At 36.6% G+C, this 17,527-nt stretch overlaps 1 non-coding gene across 1 annotated transcript; it reads right to left on the reverse strand.

Annotated features, from left to right (window-relative positions):
• Nucleotides 1-2,226: 2,226 nt before the first annotated feature.
• LOC137945096 (small nucleolar RNA R71) lies at nt 2,227-2,333 on the reverse strand. Its single transcript, XR_011110914.1, has one exon. It is a non-coding gene; the product is annotated as a small nucleolar RNA R71 (small nucleolar RNA).
• Between the last annotated feature and the right edge of the window lie 15,194 nt (nt 2,334-17,527).

Consider the following 17,527-nt stretch of genomic DNA (forward strand, 5'->3'; position numbering starts at 1 on the left):
GAGAACTAGGTTAATTATAATAGAATAACCTTTATAATTGTATTATGGGTAGTTACTTATCGGTTTTCAAATGAAATGAGCATTTATTGAATTTGGCATTACTCACTGTCGATATTGCATATTTCTCTCTCCTGAATTATATTTCATTATTTTTTAGTCTTATTTCTTCCTGAAATGCTTTTTATAGATTCAATTATGGAATTTCAGGAGAATTTGGGTGGAGAAGAAGATATTTACCAAAATGCCCTTAGTGAAATGGAGGTAATTTCTAGGGCAAATCGTTTTAAAATAAGAAAATCATATTTAAAGAAGAAGAGGAGCGTAAAGAGAAGAAGGGGAGAGACCAAAAGGGAGGACTTTGACCGGAAACAGGGGAGGACCCGAGAGGAGTTCCCCACCGCTGTTCGCCGGCCAAGACCTTTCGCCGGCCAAGACCTTTCGCCACCATCGTCCACCACCATCAGGCAACCGAGAACAGACCCGAGGAGAGCTCGAGAGAGTCTCCGTCGCGGCGAGTTCGACGCTGCCATTCTTTGCTCGCCAGGCCGGGAGGGGATCCGAGAGGGCTTCTCCGACGCCACTTCCGTTTTCAGACCATCCTCCGGCGTCGTTTACATATTTCGACCAGTCCCGGAGCCATTCCGACTCTAACCGAGACTCGAGAGAGCCGGTTAGAGAACGTCAGCTCTGTTTCGCTCTTCGCCGGATATTACCTCCGGCCGTCGGCTTCTAACCGTCGTCGCCGGCGTCGTCTCTACCTCCGGCCACTCACTATTGCTACCCGACGCCACCAATTTCCGGAAATCGCAGCACCCGTGAGAACGAGTTGCTGCCCGAGCGAGAGGAGGAAGAAGGGGAGTAATTCGTCATTATTGAATTTGATTTTTTATATGGTTTGAACTTAGGTTTTGAATGTTAATTGAATCTGATTTGATAATTAAGGTTTATTTAAGATTTGTTTTCTTGATATTTGATTAAATTAGTTAATTAGGGTAAGATTATAATTGAGGTTGGATTTTGGTATTTTAATCCGATTTCTGTCTTTAACTCTACGCGTCCGAGAGGGGCTAGACTCAAGGATTGAGAATCCGGATTCGTGGTTACGTGGCGCTCGAGAGAGGCACGAATCACGATAAAATCCAAAGTTAACGTTTCCTGTTGTGCACGTAATTAATTAAATTATTGCTTGATAATTTAGGATATAATTAGTGTTTAGTTCAAATTAATTCATCATATTTGGTTAGGCTAGTTGACTGAAGAATACACAACATTCAATCCTCCCTGTGGATATGACCCTCGCTTACTGCTAGATTACATGAACGATTCGTACGCTTGCGAGGTATAAAAGTCGATGTAACTAAAATTCTACATCAAGTTTTTGGCGCCGTTGCTGGGGAGGCACGTATTAAGTGTATTTCTTTGTTCTCCATGGTCTTAGGTTAGATTTATTTTTATATTATTTTTTATTTTTTTATTTTTATTTTATTTTATTTTTTATTTTTTATTTTTTTTTCAATTTTTAATTTTAAATTTTAAATTTTAAATTTTTTCTTTTGCTTTCATAATTTTAGCTAGGTGATTTTTTTTTTTTTATGAAATTATTTTTATTTATTCTAGTTAGTTCATATTTTTAGTAGTGAGTTTGTTAGCTTAATTTGATAGTTCATTTTGTTTCTTTTTGTGTTTTTATGCACGGGCGCCGCTCCCTAGGTGGACCATTAGCTCCCTTTGTTGAAGAGGTAGAACATATTTGTAGGAAAACACCCGAAGTCAAGTTAGGAGCTACCATGGCCAATCAGGGCGAACCATTACAGTTACCTGCAGCAGGTGACCGTAGAGCCCTGAGGGATTATTCTATCCCATCCCACTTCACATCACCTTCTTGCATTATATTGCCACCCACTACTGCCGCCAGTTATGAGTTGAAACCGGGTGTGATCCAACTCCTCCCTACATTCTATGGGTTGGATAATCCAACTCCTCCCTACATTCTATGGGTTGGATAAGGAGGACCCATATTACCACATCAAGGAATTCTTAGATATTTGTGCAACTTTTAAATTCCAGAATTTCTCAAATGACTCTATCCGGTTAAGACTTTTTCCATTTTCACTTAAGGATAAGGCCAAGTCTTGGCTTAATTCCTTGGAGGTGGGCAGCATTACTTCATGGGACACGTTAGTCACAAAATTTTTGTCCAAGTACTTTCCCATTCAGAGAACTACAGCCCTCAGGAGAGAAATCTCCAACTTTATGCAGCAGGAGGGTGAACACTTTTATGAGGCTTGGGAGAAATGGAAGGATTTGATTCGTAGGTGTCCGCATCATGGGTTTGAGAAATGGCATTTAGTGCAATACTTTTATCAAGGTCTTACACCCCAGGTTAGATCCATGGTAGACGCAACGAGTGGTGGGAGTTTGATGGGTAAGAGTGCTAGTGAGGCGTGGGACTTCTTTGAAACGTTGAGTGATCAATCTCAGCAATGGGGTTCGTCATTTAATGTTGATAGGAGATCCCACGAAACCAAAAGAGGGGGTCTCTACGAGGTTAGTGAAACACCTATGCTCATGGCCAAGATTGAAGGGTTGACTAGAAAAATTGATGCCCTTATGGTGTCCAAGAGTTCACCTGCTCCTAACCCATCTACTGTCTGTGCCATATGCTCTGGTTCATCTCATCCCACACAAATGTGTCCATCTAGTTCATCCTACCCAGAGCTCATTGAAGACTTGAATGCAGTCCAGAATTTTCATAGACCAAACCGGAACGATCCTTTTTCAGAAACATATAATCCGGGTTGGGCTAGGCACCCAAATTTCTCATGGTCCAAGGGCCCACAGGTTGGGGGTCCTCCAGGGTTTACTCAACCCCAAGCTCCGCGCCCACACTTCACCCAACAACCATTGATTCCACAAAAACCTTCACTTGAGGATACACTTCAATTATTCATGCAGAATACACAGTCCTCCATTGCCAAACTTGAAATGCAAGTGAGTCAGTTGGCCAGCCACATGAGTGAACAAGCACAAAATAGACTCCCGAGTCAAACCATTCCTAACCCCAAAATCACACATGAGAGTGAGTTGAGTTCCAAACCCCACCATGAGCAAGCAAAAGCCATAACCACCCTTAGGAGTGGTCGTGAGTTGAACAATGGGGTAGGGACCACTAAGTCTAAGGAGTCAAAGGATGACAATGGGGACACATCATTGAGTAACGAACCTCCAAGTTCTCCACCAACAACCAAGCAGATCCCTAACCAAGTCCCACTAGCTCCTTATCCGCAGAGGTTATCGGGCCCACCTAGGAAAGGAGATAGCATGCATGAAACGTTGGAACTGTTTAGTAACGTTCACATTAACATTCCACTTCTTGATGCTATTAGGCAAGTCCCTGCCTATGCCCGATTTTTGAAAGACCTTTGTACACAGAAGAGAAAACAACATGTTAACAAAAAGGTCTTTCTTACTGAGAATGTAAGCTCAATTCTGAAGCACAACACTCCTCCTAAAGTTAAAGATCCTGGATGTCCCACAATTTCATGTGTCATTGGTGAACATACCATCCAGAGAGCTCTTCTTGACTTAGGAGCAAGTGTGAATTTGCTTCCTTTCTTTGTGTACCAGCAATTAGGTTTGGGGGAATTGAAGCCTACCCCCATCACACTTCCACTAGCTGACCGTTCTGTCAAGATACCACGAGGAATAGTTGAAGATGTTTTGATAAAAGTGGACAAATTTTTGTTCCCGGTTGATTTCATTGTTCTTGATACAGAACCAGTATTCAATGTGACCAACCAAATTCCTGTCATCCTAGGACGTCCCTTCTTAGCCACATCTAATGCTATCATTCATTGTAAAAGTGGTGAGTTGGAGTTGTCTTTTGGAAATTTTAAGGTCTCATTGAATGTATTTAATGCCGGGCACCACCCACTTGAGTCTGATGATCTGAGTCCTGCATTTAATATAGAAACTGTTATGCTTGATAACGAATCCACTCTTGAATCTTTTGAGTCTTGCATATCATCTTTAGACATGGACTATTTTGATGAGGAAACATATTTCCGAGAGGTTAATTCTTTACTCAATTCTGTACCTCTGTTGGAGGAAGCTTATGAGGTTATCACAACTGATCATCCACAGGATCTTCCTCTTGACTTAGACAAACCTCTCGAAAATTCCAAGCTAGATCTTAAGCCACTTCCTCCCACGTTGAAGTATGCGTTCTTGGGACCCATGAACTCATTACCAGTCATTATTTCCTCTGATTTGAGTATTGAGCAGGAGGAACAATTGACTGAAGTTTTACAAGCACACAGAGAGGCATTGGGGTGGACTCTTGATGCCTTAAAAGGGATTAGCCCCTCCATATGCATGCATCGTATTCATTTGGAGGAGGGGACTAAAGCCTCACGTGAGATGCAACGTAGGTTAAATCCCCATATGCTGGAGGTTGTGAGAGAAGAAGTCATTAGGTTGCTTGTGACAGGAATCATTTACCCTATTTCCGATAGCACCTGGGTGAGTCCAATTCAAGTTGTCCCTAAGAAAGGGGGGATAACAATAATGAAAAATGAGAGTGGTGAATTGATTCCCACAAGAACTACCACCAAGTGGCGTGTCTGCATTGACTATAGAAAACTTAATTCCGTCACTAGGAAGGATCACTTCCCACTACCTTTCATTGATCAGGTACTAGAGCGATTGGCCGGCCACAATTTTTATTGCTTCTTAGATGGATACTCCGGCTACAATCAAATTCCCATTGCTCCAGAAGACCAGGAAAAGACCACATTCACGTGTCCGTTTGGCACCTATGCTTACAGACGCATGCCTTTTGGTTTATGCAATGCACCCGCCACTTTCCAACGGTGCATGATGAGTATTTTTTCTGACATGATTGGTGAATTTTTAGAGGTCTTTATGGATGACTTTTCTTTGTTTGGCTCTAGTTTTGATACATGTCTGTACAATCTTTCACTCGTATTGTCCCGTTGCATTAAGTCCAATTTAGTCTTGAATTGGGAGAAATGCCACTTCATGGTGAAAGAAGGAATTGTGTTAGGACATGTAGTGTCTGAGAGGGGTGTAGAAGTGGACAAAGCCAAGGTTGACCTAATTACCAATCTGCCACCACCTACTTCTGTGAAGGGAGTGCGTTCTTTCCTTGGCCATGCTGGGTTCTATAGGCGTTTCATTAAAGACTTTAGCAAAATTTCTCGTCCTTTGACGAATTTACTTGCTCAAGATGTTGCTTTTGCCTTTGATGATGCCTGTATTCATGCTTTTGAGACACTGAAGAAATGTTTGTCCACTGCACCCATTGTCCAACCCCCTATTTGGTCTTTGCCTTTTGAGTTGATGTGTGATGCCTCTGACTATGCATTGGGGGCTGTTTTGGGGCAAAAGACAGATAAAATGCCCTGTGTCATTCAATATGCTAGCCGAACTCTTCATGATGCTCAATTGAATTATACTACCACTGAGAAGGAGTTGCTAGCTGTTGTGTTTGCCTTGAACAAATTCAGATCATATCTGTTAGGGTCAAAGGTTATAGTGTTCACTGATCATTCTGCTTTGAAGTATTTATTATCCATCAAGGACACTAAACCTCGCTTGATTAGATGGATCTTGCAATTGCAAGAATTTGACCTTGAGATTCGAGATAAGAAGGGTTGTGAGAATGTTGTTGCTGATCATCTATCTAGGATATGTGTAGTACCTCAGGAAGGATTCCTTCCTTTAAACGATTCCTTCCCTGATGAACAACTTCTCCAAGTATCCCAGTTGCCTTGGTTTGCTGATATAGTCAACTATCTTGTAACTCATAAGATTCCTGATTATTGGAGTAAACAAGATAGATTGAAATTCTTTTCCCAAGTCAAACATTTTTTTTGGGATGACCCTTATTTGTTCAAGGTGTGTTCTGACCAAGTCATTAGGCGTTGTGTACATGAGCAAGACTTTGCCAACATTCTTGAATTTTGTCATTCCCACGCATGTGGTGGACATTTTGGTGCTAGAAAGACCGTGGCTAAAGTCTTGCAATGTGGTTTCTATTGGCCTTCATTATTTAGAGATGCCCATGAGTTTTGTCAGGTGTGTGATAAATGCCAACGAACTGGTTGTTTGTCTAGGAAGAACATGATGCCTCTTAACCCCATCCTTATTGTTGAATTGTTTGATGTGTGGGGTATTGACTTCATGGGTCCTTTTCCTGTCTCGTTCGGCTATCAATACATCCTTGTTGCTGTTGAATATGTCTCTAAATGGATTGAAGCTATATCATGTAAGACAAACGATCACAAAGTGGTGGTAAAGTTTTTAAAAGAAAATATCTTTAATCGATTTGGTACCCCGAGAGCGATCATCAGTGATGGGGGGATCTCATTTTTGTAACAGAGCATTTGAGGCATTATTGAAGAAATATTCCATCACTCATCGGGCGTCCACTCCATACCACCCGCAAACTTGTGGTCAAGTGGAAATCTCTAATAGAGAGATCAAACGGATTTTGGAGAAGACGGTTCGCTTTGATAGGAAAGATTGGTCCACTCGATTGGACGATGCCTTATGGGCCTATCGAACCACTTATAAGACTCCTATTGGGATGTCTCCATTTCGCCTAGTATTCGGCAAAGCATGTCATCTACCTGTTGAGCTTGAGCATAGAGCTTATTGGGCCATTAAGGCTTTAAATTTTGATTTAACTCAAGCGGGTGAGGAGAGAAAGTTGCAATTGAATGAGTTGGAAGAGATACGTCATGATGCTTATGAGAATGCCAAACTGTATAAGGAGCGAACAAAGCTTTTACATGATAAATCTATTTTTCGCAAGTCTTTTACTGTTGGGCAGAATGTTTTACTTTATAACTCACGATTGCATTTGTTTCCAGGGAAGCTAAGATCCAGGTGGTCCGGTCCATTTGAAGTTACACAGGTGTTTCCTCATGGCGCTATTGAGATCCGCAATCAAGGAGACGGATCGATCTTCAAAGTTAACGGTTAGAGGCTCAAACCGTATCTTGAGAATGTCCCCACACCAGAGGAGGTGATGGTGATTTTCTTGGAGGAACCTGTCATTTCATCTTGAATGCGTCAGAGTCTTGCTTACGACTATAAACTTAGCACATTGTGGGCAATCCCCACGTTTCTATCCCTTTGTACATTACAGTTTTATTTTTATTTTTATTTTTATTTTATTTTTTTGGTTTATTCATACTCTCTTACCGGCTGAGAGCATAAATGGTTCCGATAGTCGATGACCAGACTTTTGGTCCCTAGTTTGAGAGGTCTGTACTCAAACAACCGTTCTGGGATTGACCAGTTCGATCTTGAAATATTGAATGAAAACCTTATGGTGAGTAACTTAAGGACTTGTGTTCAGCGCGTGATTCCTGCTGCCTTCAGTGGCCAGTCACACGGAGATTTCTTCAAAGTGTGATGTGGGATAGCGGTTTCATCTACGAATGATTACCTACGGGTACGGCTGATACGAGTAAACCTTCTTCGAGGGAGACTATGTATCATTCCTGGGGGTCTTTAATATTTTTTTTTTTTTTTTTTTTTGTAGTCGTTATAGTGTTTTAACTTTTCCCCATTGAGGACAATGTCAGGTTTAGGTTTGGGGGGGGTGGGGGGGAACGACTCTTTTATGTCTTAGCAATAATTTTCGTTCGATTTTTGTTCGTGGTCTTCAAATTACTCCTCATAGTATGTGGTTAACATTAGTAGAGTTAAAATAAGTTGCTCAAATGTTTTTCAAAAATTTTCGTAAATTTGTGTAGAATATGCCTATTAGAAATCCGATATCATTTGTTGTGATTCATGAGAATTCAGTGGGATAGCTTCCTATTGCATTAGACTTGGAACTTAGTTGCAAAAGAGAACATGTAAATCTAGTGTTGATCTATGTTAGTCTGAATAGTCTTGTATGCCTGTTTGAACTCATACCTCAGTAAAATTCCTTGTTGTAATGTATAAATGCAAATGGAAATGCTCTTGCTTGCAAAAGACAGATAACTTCAGAAACAGCCTGGGCAAACCCAGGGACATGCACCGGTACAGTGGGTTACTTAAAAATAAGTGCATGTGCAGTGAAGACGAATACAAAATGGTGGTAATACCAAAAGTATTCAGTGAAGAAAACAAAAAAAAAACAAAAATTACGCTGGTAATAGCAAAAGTGCGCTGGTAATAGCAAAAAATGGTTTTAAATCTGGAAGCAATGAGTTTCCTTAACGTTGATGATGAATTGTAATTTGAAAGAAGTTACAAGTCAAGATTGAAATTGGTATATTTCTTGGTGAGATTGTAAGACAACAGGCTTACTTTACTATTTTCTCTTAATTGTGATGTGACCAGGATTTTATTGTTATTTGCTGCCTCTTTGTTCTGTTGAAGTAATAGCTTATGGGTCGCATTGGTTCAGGTGGAGTAACAATGAGTGTATTTGGATTGATAATAGGCTATCTTTTACACAGGTTTTAATATTTCGCAAGATCTCATATGAATTTCAGATATTTTACGATACTAAGTGTTAGTCATATGCTAATGAGGAGTAAATTTTCTTCAGTTTTTTTTATTTTTTTTTATAATATTGATTTAGATGAATTTTGTGGGTAAATTCCATGCAAACCCTCACGAGACATAACTCGTCCACTACTGCAGAGTAGGGGTTTAACGGCTTGTTGCATACGCTAAATGCAATCGTGCTCCCTACGAAAGTGGCATTTTCTTTTCCTAGGCTTAATTTTGGTTCGATTGTTGTTTTGCTAGGGACTAGCAAAGATTTAGGTTTGGGGGTGTGATAGATGCCATATTTTGACATGAGAACTAGGTTAATTATAATAGAATAACCTTTATAATTGTATTATGGGTAGTTACTTATCGGTTTTCAAATGAAATGAGCATTTATTGAATTTGGCATTAATCACTGTCGATATTGCATATTTCTCTCTCCTGAATTATATTTCATTATTTTTTAGTCTTATTTCTTCCTGAAATGCTTTTTATAGATTCAATTATGGAATTTCAGGAGAATTTGGGTGGAGAAGAAGATATTTACCAAAATGCCCTTAGTGAAATGGAGGTAATTTCTAGGGCAAATCGTTTTAAAATAAGAAAATCATATTTAAAGAAGAAGAGGAGCGTAAAGAGAAGAAGGGGAGAGACCAAAAGGGAGGACTTTGACCGGAAACAGGGGAGGACCCGAGAGGAGTTCCCCACCGCTGTTCGCCGGCCAAGACCTTTCGCCACCGTCGTCCACCACCATCAGGCAACCGAGAACAGACCCGAGGAGAGCTCGAGAGAGTCTCCGTCGCGGCGAGTTCGACGCTGCCATTCTTTGCTCGCCAGGCCGGGAGGGGATCCGAGAGGGCTTCTCCGACGCCACTTCCGTTTTCAGACCATCCTCCGGCGTCGTTTACATATTCCGACCAGTCCCGGAGCCATTCCGACTTTAACCGAGACTCGAGAGAGCCGGTTAGAGAACGTCAGATCTGGTTCGCTCTTCGCCGGATATTACCTCCGGCCGTCGGCTTCTAACCGTCGTCGCCGGCGTCGTCTCTACCTCCGGCCACTCACTATTGCTACCCGACGCCACCAATTTCCCGAAATCGCAGCACCGTGAGAACGAGTTGCTGCCCGAGCGAGAGGAGGAAGAAGGGGAGTAATTCGTCATTATTGAATTTGATTTTTTATATGGTTTGAACTTAGGTTTTGAATGTTAATTGAATCTGATTTGATAATTAAGGTTTATTTAAGATTTGTTTTCTTGATATTTGATTAAATTAGTTAATTAGGGTAAGATTATAATTGAGGTTGGATTTTGGTATTTTAATCCGATTTCTGTCTTTAACTCTACGCGTCTGAGAGGGGCTAGACTCAAGGATTGAGAATCCGGATTCGTGGTTACGTGGCGCTCGAGAGAGGCACGAATCACGGTAAAATCCAAAGTTGACGTTTCCTGTTGTGCACGTAATTAATTAAATTATTGCTTGATAATTTAGGATATAATTAGTGTTTAGTTCAAATTAATTCATCATATTTGGTTAGGCTAGTTGACTGAAGAATACACAACATTCAATCCTCCCTGTGGATATGACCCTCGCTTACTGCTAGATTACATGAACGATTCGTACGCTTGCGAGGTATAAAAGTCGATGTAACTAAAATTCTACATCAATAAGCAAAAGATTTCTTCTACACATGTTTTAAATATGGATATGCATGCTTGAAACATGTGAAAGATGCAAATGACTTATTCATCCAAACATTTTAAAGAGAATAAAAAATGATCATTAAATTCTCAAGTGAACGTGCGGTGGGATATTTACCCCTGTCAAACAAACCATTATTTTGCCCACATACAAAAAGCAGACCTAACAATCATAGATGATTGTAAAATGATTTATCATGTGCAACGAGCTATAATTTTTTAAAAATAACTTATGGATTGGCAGTCAACACTCAGTTAAAAATCACCCGCCTCCCCCTTTTCATCGACGATGGCAAAACCTAATATATAAAAACTAAAAAGAGTTTGACAATCCCTAAAAATTATAGACCCTCTTTATAATTATCGCTCTCTACATTTGTGCATTGTGCATTTCCATTATAGATGTATAATTTTTTCTGAAATCAAAACTTTGAGTTTTCGCTCTCCCTACATCCCGTAAACAAAAAAGGCAAAAAGATCACAACAAAATGAAAATTTTAGAGTTTATGTATGGAAAAAATTTAAAACAATAAAAAATGTAAGTAAAGAAAATTTATTCACACAACACAAATGAACACAAAAGTTTTGTTATCCAAGTTTGGGAAATTCCAGTAGTTCAACCCTAATTGCTTGGAATTTTATAAGAAACAAATTTCTTCTACACATGTTTTAAAAACTGATATGCATGCTTGAAACATGTTAGATATGCAAATGACATATGGATCCAAACCTTTTAAAGAGAATAACAAACGCTCATTAACTTCTCAAGTGAATGTGTGGTGGGATATTTACCTGAGTCTTACAAGCCATTATTTTGCCCATTTACAAAAAAACTCACCTAACAATCTTAGATGATTGTAAAGTGATTTCTCACACGTAATGGGCTATATTTTTGTAAGAAATGACTGATGGATTTGGAGCAACACTCAGTTAAAAGTCCCCCACCTCCCCCTTTTCCTCGATTATTGCAAAACCTAATATATATAAACTAAAAAGAGTTTGAAATCCCTAAAAATTACAGATACTCTTCTGAATTATGTCTCTCTAAATTTGTGGATTGTGCTTTTCAATTTTAGATCTATACTTTTTTCTTATATCAAAACTTTGAGTTTTCGCTCTCCCTTCATCCCGTAAAAAAAAAAGGCAAATTGATCACAACAAAATGAAAATTTTGAGTTTATGTAGGGATAAATTTTAAAACAATAACAAATGTAAGTAAAGAAAATTGATTCGCACACCACAAATTAACACAAATGTTTTGTAATCCAAGTTTTGGAAATTCCGCTAGTCCAACCCGAATAGATTGGAATTTTATAAGAAAGAGATTTCTTCTACACATGTTTTAAAAATGGATATGCATGTTGGAAGCATATTAAATATACTAATGACCTATGGATCCAAACCTTTTAAAGAGAATAACAAACGCTAATTAAATTCTCAAGTCAGCGTGCGGTGGTATATTTACCCGAGTCATACAAGCCATTATTTTCCCCATTTACAAAAAAACTCACCTAAGAATCTTAGACGATAGTAAAGTGATTTATCATGGGTAACAGGCTATATTTTTGTCTGAAATAACATAAGGATTGGAAGACAACACCCAGTTAAAAATTTCCCCCTCCCCCTTTTCCTCGATGATTGCAAAACCAAATATATAAAAACTAAAAAGAGTTTACAGTCCAAAAAAATAACAAACACTCTTTGGAATTATCTCCTTCTATATTTGTTCATTGTGCATTTCCATTTTTGATGTATACTTTTTTCTTAAATCAAAACTTTGAGTTTTCACTCTTCCATCATCCCGTAAACAAAAAAAAGCAAATAGATCACAACAAAATGAAAATTTTAGAGTTTATGTAGGGAAAAAATTTAAAACAATAAAAAATATAAGTAAAGAAAGTTTATTCACACACCACAAAAGAACACAAATGTTTGGTTATCCAAGTTTGGGAAATTCCTCTAGTTCAACCCTAATAGATTGGAATTTTATAAGAAAGATATTTCTTCTACACATGTTTTAAAAATGGAAATGCTTTCTGGAAACATGTTAAAGATGCAAATGACCTATAGATCCAAACCTTTTAAAGAGAATAAAAAACGCTCATTAAATTCTCAAGTGAACATGCGGTGGGATATTTACCCGAGTCAAACAAGCCATTATTTTGTACATTTACAAAAAAACTGACCTAACAATCATAGGTGGTTGTAAAATAATTTATCACGCATCACGGGCAATATTTTTGTAATAATTGACTTATGGATTGGGAGTCGACACTCAGTTATAAATCCCCCGCCTCCCCCTTTTCCCGACGTTTGCAAAACCTAATATATAAAAAATAAAAAGAGTTACAATCCCTAAAAATTATCGACACTCTTTGGAATTATCTCTTTCTACATTTGTGCGTTGTGCATTTCCATTTTAGATGTTTCCTTTTTTCTTAAATCAAAACTTTGAGTTTTCGTTCTCCCTTCATCCCGTAAAAAAAAAGGCAAATAGATCACAACAAAATGAAAATTTTAGAGTTTATGTATGGAAAAAATTTAAAATGATAACAAATGTAAGTAAAGAAAAATTATTTACACACTAAAAATGAACACAAAAGTTTTGTTATCCAAGTTTGGGGAATTCCACTTGTTCAACCCTATTAGCTTGGAATTTTAAAAGAAAGAGATTTAATCTAAACCTGTTTTAAAAATGGATATGCTTGCTTAAAACATGTTAAAAATTCAAATGACCTATGGATCCAAACCTTTTAAATAGAATAAAAAATTCCCATTAAATTCTTTAGTGAACTTGCAGTGGCATATTTTCCCGAGTCAAACAAGCCATTATTTGGCCCATTTAGAAAAAACCTGACCTATAAATCATAGATGATTGTAAAGAGATTTATCACGCGTAACAGGCTATATTTTTGTTAGAAAGAACTTATGGATTGGGAACCAACACTTGTTAAAAATACCCCGCCTCCCCCTTTTCCCCGACGATTGGAAAACCTCACAGAAAAAAACTAGAAAGAGTTTACAATCCATAAAAATTACTGACACTCTTTGGAATTATCTCTCTCAACATTTGTACATTGTGCATTTCCATTTTAAAGGTATACTTTTTTCTTAAATCTAAACTTTGTGTTTTCGCTCTCCCTTTATCCAGTAAACAAAAAAGACAAATACATCACAACAAAATGAAAATTTTTTAGTTTATGTATGGAAAAAATTTAAAACAATAACAAATGTAAGTAAAGAAAATTTATTCACACACCACAAATGAACAACTTTTGTTATCCAAGATTGGAAAATCCACTAGTTCAACCCTAATAGCTTGGAATTTCAAAGAAAGAGATTTCTTCTACACATGTTTTAAAAATGGATATCAATGCTTGAAACATGTTAAAGATGCAAATGACCTATGGATCCAAACCTTATAAAGAGAATAACAAACGCACATTAAATTTTCAAGTGAACGTGCGGTGGGATATTTACCCGAGTCAAACAAGCCATTATTTTGCATATTTACGAAAAAGCTGACCTAACAGTCATAGATGATTGGAAAGTGATTTATCACGCGTAACGGGCTATATTTTTGTAAGCAATGACTTATGGATTGAGAGTCAACACTCAGTTAAAAATCCCCCGCCTCCCCCTGTTCCCCGACGATTGCAAAACCAAAAGAGTTTAAAATATATAAAAATTATAGAAACTATTCGGAATTCTCTCTCTCCACATTTGTGGATTGTGCATTTCCATTTTCGATGTATACTTTTTCTTAAATTAAAACTTTGAGTTTTCTCTCTCCCTTGTTCCTGTAAACAAAAAAGGCAAAGAGATCACAACAAAAAGAAAATTTTAGAGTTTTTGTATGGAAAAAATTTAAATCAATAACAAATGTAAGTAAACAAAATTTATTCACACACCACAAATGAGCACAAAAGTTTTGTTATCCAAGTTTTGGAAATTCCACTAGTTCAATCCTAATAGCTTGGAATTTTATAAGAAAGATATTTCTTCTAGACTTGTTTTAAAAATGGATATGCATGCGTGAAACATGTTATAGATGAAAATCACCTATGGATCCAAACATTTTAAAGAGAATAACAAACGCTCATTAAATTCAAAATTGAACATGCGGCGGGATATTTACCCTAGTTAAAGAAGCCATTATTTTGCCCATTTACAAAAAAGCTGACCTAACAATCATAGATGATTGTATAGTGATTTATCACGGGTAACGGGCTATATTTTTGTAAGAAATGACTTATGGATTAGGAGTCAACACTCAGTTAAAAATCCCCCGCCTCCCCCTTTTCCCATACGATTGCAAAACCTAATATGTAAGAACTGAAAAGAGTTTACAATCCCTACAAATTACAAACACTATTTGCAATTATCTCTCTCTACATTTGTGCACTGTGCATTTCCTTTTTAGATGTATATTTTTTTCTTAAATCAAAACTTTGAGTTTTCGCTCTCCCTTCATCCTGTAAAAAAAAAAAGGCAAATAGATAAAAAAAATAAAAAAATTTAGAGTTTATTTATTGAAAATATTTAAAACAATACCAAATGTAAATAAACAAAATATATTCACACACCACAAATGAACAAAAATGTTTTGTTATCGAAGTTTGGGAAATTCCTCTAGTTCAACCCTAATTGCTTTGAATTTGATAAGAAAGATATTTCTTCTACCTATGTTTTAATAATGGATATGCATGCTTGAAACATGTTAAAGATTTAAATGACCTATGGATCAACAACTTTAAAAGTGAATAACAAACGCTCATTAAATTCTCAAGAGAACGTGCGGTGAGATATTTTCCTAAGTCAAACAAGCCATTATTTTGCCCATTTATAAAAAACCTGACCTAACAATCATAGATGATTGTAACGTAATTTATCATGCATAACGGGCAATATTTTTTTAAGAAATGACTTATAGATTGGGAGTCAACACTCAATTAAAAATCCCCCGCATCCCCCTTTTCCCCGGCGTTTGCAAAACCTAATATATAAAAAATAAAAAGAGTTTACAATCCTTAAAAATTACAGCCACTCTTTCGAATTATCTCTCTCAACATTTGTGCGTTGTGCATTTCCATTTTACAAGTATATTTTTTTCTTAAATCAAAACTTTGAGTTTTCGCTCTTCCTTCATCCCATAACAAAAAAGGCTAATAGATCACAACAAAATGAAAATTTTGGAGTTTACGTGTGGAAAAAATTTAAAAGAATAACAAATCTAAGTAAAGAAAAGTTATTCACATACTACAAATGAACACAAAAGTTTTGTTATCCAAGTTTTGCGAATTCCACTAGTTCAACCCTATTAGCCTGGAATTTTAAAAGAAAGAGATTTCTTCTAAACCTGTTTCAAAAATGGATATGCGTGCTTGAAACATGTTAAACATTCAAATGACCTATGGATCCAAACCTTTTAAATAGAATAACAAATGCTCATTAAATTCTCTAGTGAACGTGTAGTGGCATATTTTCCCGAGACAAACAAGCCATTATTTAGCCTATTATAAAAAATCTGACCTATAATTCATAGATGATTGTAAAGCACTTTATCACGTGTAACAGGATATATTTTTGTTAGAAAGAACTTATGGATTGGGAGTCAACACTAGTTAAAAATCCCCCGCCTCTCCCTTTTCCCCGACGATTGAAAAACCTCATATATAAAAACTAAAAAGATTTTTCAATCCCTACAAATTATAGACACTCTTTGGAATTATCTCTCTCAACATTTGTTCATTGTTCATTTCAATTTTAAAGGTATATTTTTTTTTTAAATCTAAACTTTGAGTTTTCGCTCTCCCTTCATCCAGTAAACAAAAAAGACAAATAGATCACAACAAAATGAAAATTTTTTATTTTATGTATGGAAAAAATCTAAAACAATAACAAATATAAGTAAAGAAAATTTATTCACACACCACAAATAAACACAAAATTTTTGTTATCCAAGTTTGGGAAATTCCACAAGTTCAACCCTTATAGCTTGGAATTTTATGAGAAAGAGATTTCTTATACACTTGTTTTAAAATTGGATATGCATGCTTGAAACATGTTAAAGATTAAAATGACCTATGGATCCAAACCTTTAAAAGAGAATAACAAACACTCATTCAATTCTCAAGTGACCGTTAGGTGGGACATTTACCCGAGGCAAACAAGCCATTATTTTGCCCATTCACAAAAAAACTGACCAAACAATCATAGATGATTGTAATGTGATTTATCACATGTAATGGGCTAGATTTTTTTAAGAAATGACTAATTGATTGGGAGTCAACACTCAGTTAAAAATCCCCCGCCTCCCCCTTTTCCCCAACGATGGCAAAACCTAATATATAAAAACTAAAAAGATTTTTACAAACCCAAAAATTACGGACACTCTTCAGAATTATCTTTCTCTACATTTGGGCATTGTGCATTTCCAATTTAGATGTAAACTTTTTTCTTTAATCAAAACTTTGAGTTTTCGCTGTCCCTTCATTCCGTTAAAAAACAAAAGGCAAAAATATCACAACAAAATGAAAATTTTTGAATTTATGTATGGAAAAATTTTAAAACATTAAAAAATATAAGTAAATAAAATTTATTCACACACCACAAATGAACAATAAAGTTTTGTTAACCAAGTTTTGGAAATTCCACAAGTACAACCCTAATAGCTTAGAATTTTATAAGAAAGAGATTTCTTCTTCACATGTTTTAAGCAAATTACATATGGATCCAACCTTTTAGAGAGAATAACTAACGGTCATTAAATTCTCAAGTGAGCGTGCGGTGGGATATTTACCCGAGTCAAACAAACCATTATTTTTCACATTTACGAAAAAGGTGACCTAACAAAACTAGATGATTTTAAAGTGATTTATCACGGATAACGGCCTATATTTTTGTAAGAAATGACTTATGGATTGGGAGTCAACACTCAATTGAATATCCCCCGCCTCCCCCTTTCCCCCGACGATTGGAAAACCAAATATATAAAAATTAAAAGAGTTTTCAATCCCTAAAAATTATAGACACTCTTTGGATATATCTCTCTCTACATTTGTGCATTGTGCATTTCCATTTTAGATGCATACCTTTTTCTTAAATAAAAACTTAGAGTTTTCGCTCTCCATTCATCCCGTAAACAAAAAAAGCAAATAGATCACATCAAAAAGAAAATTTAAGAGTTTATGTATGGAAAAAATTTAAAACAATAAGAAATCTAAGGAAAGAAAATTTATTCACACACTACAAATGAACACAAAAGTTCTATTATCCAACTTTGGGAAATTTCACTAGTTCAACCTT

Source organism: Aristolochia californica, unplaced genomic scaffold, assembly GCF_029961685.1.
Source record: "Aristolochia californica isolate CCGP_79_NKW_82.1479 unplaced genomic scaffold, dmAriCali1.0.hap1 SCAF_11, whole genome shotgun sequence".
NCBI lineage: Eukaryota > Viridiplantae > Streptophyta > Magnoliopsida > Piperales > Aristolochiaceae > Aristolochia > Aristolochia californica.